The sequence below is a fragment of the Doryrhamphus excisus genome, linkage group LG11 (assembly GCF_037039965.1).
Source record: "Doryrhamphus excisus strain RoL-2023G ecotype Guam linkage group LG11, RoL_Dexc_Guam_v1.1, whole genome shotgun sequence".
Classification (NCBI taxonomy): Eukaryota; Metazoa; Chordata; class Actinopteri; order Syngnathiformes; family Syngnathidae; genus Doryrhamphus; species Doryrhamphus excisus.
Genome location: NC_136367.1, coordinates 10283795 through 10288466, shown reverse-complemented (window position 1 = coordinate 10288466; position 4672 = coordinate 10283795). Strand labels below are relative to the sequence as shown.

Below are 4672 nucleotides of genomic sequence, written 5' to 3'. Positions count from 1 at the left end.
GCGTGTGGGCATGGAGAAGACCCACACCACGCCCCTGCACCCGCAAAGTGATGGCCTAGTGGAGCGGTTTAATTGCACCATGCAACAGCAGCTGGCCATCCTCACCTCTAACCATCAGCGGGACTGGGACGGGCACATTCCGCTGGTGCTGATGGCCTACCGCTCAGCTGTCCAGAGTTCCACAGGTTGCACCCCGGCCTTGTTGATGTTGGGCTGGGAGATTCGGACACCGGCGGAGTTGGCGTTTGGGAGGCCGCCAGACAGCTCAGAGGACCGCCCAGGACCAGAGTATGCCCGGAAATTGCAGGACCGGTTGGAGGCGGCACATTCGTTTGCTCGTGATCAGCTGGAGAAGGCTGGTATGAGGCAGAAGAGGAACCATGACGTGCGCAGCAAGGGACGTGACTTCCTGCAGGGTGAGCTAGTTTGGGTTTACACGCCCAAGCGGAAAAGAGGACGATGCCCAAAACTTGACAGTCATTGGGATGGACCATGCAGGGTGCTTGAGCGGGTCGGGGAGGTTGTTTATTGGGTTGCGGTTCTCCCTAGGGGCAGAAAAGTTGTCCTGCACCGGGACAGGTTGGCACCGTACAGGTGACATTCCCCAGTTTGAGGTGGGGCTCGGAACATGCGGTGGATCCCAGTTCCCCAGATCCCATTGCTGTTGTTCCTGTTGAGCCGCCAGCGCCACCTAGTGACGGACAGGTGTCAAGCCAGGGCCGGCCCCGGAGACAGAGGTGCAGGCCACCTTGGTTCAGGGATTTTGTTGTTGACCCCTCGGGGCGAGGGGCTTATTAAGGGGGTGACAGTGTAATATCTGTGACTTTGTGTGTTGGGCCTTTAAGAGGGCGGGGCTTGGAAAGTGACGGTGCCACGTCACAAGTGAGAGAGTGAGACTGGGTGTGACGCTAGGGCAGAGGTAGGGAACCTATGGCTCGGGAGCCAGGTAGGGCTCTTTTGATGACTGTATCTGGCTCTCAAGCATTTCTTACCACAATAAAAAAGTATTTTTGCTAACATTTTAAAGTAAACCATCACAGAAATGAATTAAAAATAATATTCAAAATCAACAACTTTCTTATGCATTTTAATTTGTCCATCTATATTCTGCTGCAATACGGCCAACCATATCTATCTTTCCTGATGATATTTTCCAGGTCAAACACCAAAACTTGATTATTACTGGGTAATGCTGTAGTCTACCTCGGTCATTAAGATGTCAAAAAAACATGTAAATGTAAACTTTCCTCCTTTAGTCAAATAGCTAAAGCTGCAGAACCAAGCCTTCTGACGAAGATGGCCAAAAGAATGAAATACGTCTACGGAGTACGGTGCAAAACTATGTAGCAGCAGAAGTTGTGTTAATGGCAACAAGTATTTGATTTATTATTAGACACTGCGCTGCTCACGAAAGTGTGCTGGCCACACCCCATTGGCGTGGGGTAGTGTGCCTGGTCTACACAATTAGAGCCCATTATCTAAAACTGTTGGTCTTACACAAAAATGCACACATTTTATTGTATTCAATGTTTAAAAAAATTTATATGGCTCTCACAGATACACATTTTAAAATATCTGGCCTTCATGGCTCTCTTCGCCAAAAAGGTTCCCGACCCCTGCGCTAGGGGGTGAGAGTCTGGAGAGGCTAGCGAGGAGCGAATGGCGTGCGTGTGTTGCCGTGGGTTGTGGCCCACAGCAGCCCAGGTGTGAGTGAACTGTTGACCGCTATTAATAAAGCGATTGAAGTGCATCGGCGACGACGTGAGTGTCTTCCTTACCACAACCAGGGGCATTACAATAGGTTTACTGAGTGTGGTGCTGGTTGTGGCTAGCTTGTGGACCGTAGCTATTATACTAGCTTTGCTCTTATTGATCATTCTTTGTATCATGTCACTGTGTGTAATGTATATTTTGGTGCTGTGTTTGTTTCTGTACAGTTTTACAGTGTTGGAAGAGTTGCCCAAGTAAAGGTCAAGTAAAGACAAACCTTGTTCGTTTATTGGAGCACCTTCGACTGTGAAGCTAGCTGCCAAGCTTTGCACAAAGAAACGCACTGCAAGGGCAGTATACGTATTGTTTAAGCTCGATTAACATTTCATACATTTTATAGGCAATCATAACTTGATGATATTTAGCAAAACATGACTTGTCTACAGACTACAATTTAGTGACTTTATTATGAAAACAAGTTAATGTTAAAATGTAATTGATCTTTTTTGTTTGTCAGATAACCTTGACTTCACTGTTTCTGAAGCACGTGAAGAAAGTGAAGCTGACCTAGAGGATCAGCCCTCAGATCCACAAACAGACATGGGTAGGTGTAGCCAAATGGAGGCAACCCTTGTCCATTAGTCAAATTGCCTACTGCCTATTATCTAAATGACTAAGAATCGTCAAACGTGCAGCTAGATGAATGAAAAGATGAAATATATGTGAAATTATATAAATCTACATGTGGAGCGTTCTACAATGCTCTCTCGTGAAGCAGAGTATACAACAAAGGTTTATTTGGAAATTGATGCCCAGTAGTCACACTGAAAACGAATGAAACATGATGTATGTTAACATTTTCCATAGTTTCATAGTGTTTGGGCAATATGAAAGTGTAGCCAGCATTAAACCATCTAAAGCGCAAAGACTCCTGGTTGCTCTTTACTCAGCCATTTCATGGCTCATTTCACTCATTTCATTGAACTTCTTGATTGTACTTTGTCCATGGAAGATGTGAAAACTTCATACATATACCCAGTCAATGGCTAACCAGTTAATACATTTTTGTCAGTGACACTTCTACTAAATAAAGACTTTTTAAATTAAACAATGAGGATCTGCACTTATAGTGGCATTGTCCGATTTGCATATCAAATATTGACATGTGCTACAGATCTGTGGACCGTCTGTAGTGTGCATTTTAATGCACCTTGCCTGCATGAAGTACATTACCTATTTTAAACTGTGATGTATATTTTACAGGACAGGAGAGAGCTGTGCAACCTGTTAACAACCCTTCAGCTGCCTCAGATGGTATGATCCTGTGTCAGTCCACCAAGCATTGTTTCGTACATTGTAAGTACAATCAAAAAGTGTGGAGGGTTATCATAAATCGGCGTTTCATATTCCACAGACTTCACAGATGACTCTGCCCTTGTAAAGACTTCTAGTGGTATGATCAGAGATATAATTGATTAACCATCAAGAGATGTGCTGTGTCTCCAGGTTAAAATATTATGTAAAAAGGTGACCTAAAGCGAACTATGGTGTATATTTTACAGGACAGGAGAGAACTGTACAACCTGTTGACAACCCTTCAGCTGCCTCAGATGATATGATCCTGTGTCAGTCCACCAAGCATGCACATTTCTGATCCACTACTTGCAGGTCAGCTGGTGCTGCTGTTATGGTCTATTCTAATCATTTGTTTTATATTCCATTCATAGGTGACACTACTCTTGAAGGGACATCCAAAGGTGTTTAAAGATATAATTTTTAAAAGCAATAAGTGTCACGATCTGGCTTCACCCCCTCGTGACAGCTTAGTTTTCTTCTGTTCCTTTGTTCCTCGTTCATGCCCTTACTTTGAATTCACTTTTCTGTTCTGTTTTCCGTTGCTTTCTATTATCTCCTGCACCTGTTTCCTATTTGTGTTGCCTATTTAGTTCAGGTGCGCTCCCTTCCTTTGTCGGTTCATTGCCATGGTTTGGGTCGGACTTGCTAGTGCATTGTTCTGCTGCATAGCATAACCAGCAATTGGGTCGTCATCTCTGCATCCTGGGGTCGAACCGTAAAACTCACAAGCCGGAACGTGACAATAAGGAAGCATCAGTAGCTTCCCCACTTTTTAAAACTAAAATCAGTGTGCATAATTGTCATTGCACACAATTTGAACTTTATCTATTTTTTATTGGAGTTTTGGCTTTATTACCTATAATTAAGCTACATAACAACGCAATTTTAACTCTATAAACACTAATACTGTTTTATATGTTGTTGTTTTTTTAGAGGATAATGGGAAGTAAAAGTCCAGCAGGAAAAAAAAACGTCATGAACAAAGTGGTAAATCACACATGCACAGACACAATTGAATAACCTGTATTCAAATGTGAAAAGGAACATGATGTAGTGGGTACTACCTGTATAGAGCAAGGTATTTTTGGTTTTCCCTGTTACACTTACACACTAACTCTCTCACCCACATTGATTGTCAATTATTGTTTAAATATAATTACATAATACATATATTATTACATGAATATATATTTTTTCAGGTTGATCAATTATCAGCAGTAATGCTAATACAGAGGTAATTTGTGCTACAAATATTCAATATTACACTAAATATTCAACAATTCAGAACACTAATGTAGACCACCCAAATGTCTGCGGTAATTCACACGGAATTCTCTCAATGAACAGTGGCTATAATATACACCTTTCACATTAAGTTGCATCTCCCCTCCTATCCTTACCACCTTCTACAGAGGGACCATCGAGAGCCTGCTGACCAACTGCATCTCCGTCTGGTCTGGGAGCTGCAAGGCCTCGGACTGGACGTTACTGCAGAGAGTGGTGAGGACAGCGGAGAAGATCATCGGGACCCAGCTCCCCCCCATTAAGGACATAGCAAACAGCCGGTGTGTATCTAGAGCCCACCGGATCTGCTCTGACCCCACAC

General features: G+C 43.4%; 1 long non-coding RNA gene across 1 annotated transcript; it reads left to right on the top strand.

Moving 5' to 3' along the window:
• The first annotated feature begins 2136 nt into the window (after positions 1–2136).
• Positions 2137–3494, top strand: LOC131140091 (uncharacterized). The gene is made up of 3 exons (XR_013629433.1): positions 2137–2314; positions 2974–3163; positions 3273–3494. It is a non-coding gene; the product is annotated as an uncharacterized LOC131140091 (long non-coding RNA).
• Positions 3495–4672: the final 1178 nt, after the last annotated feature.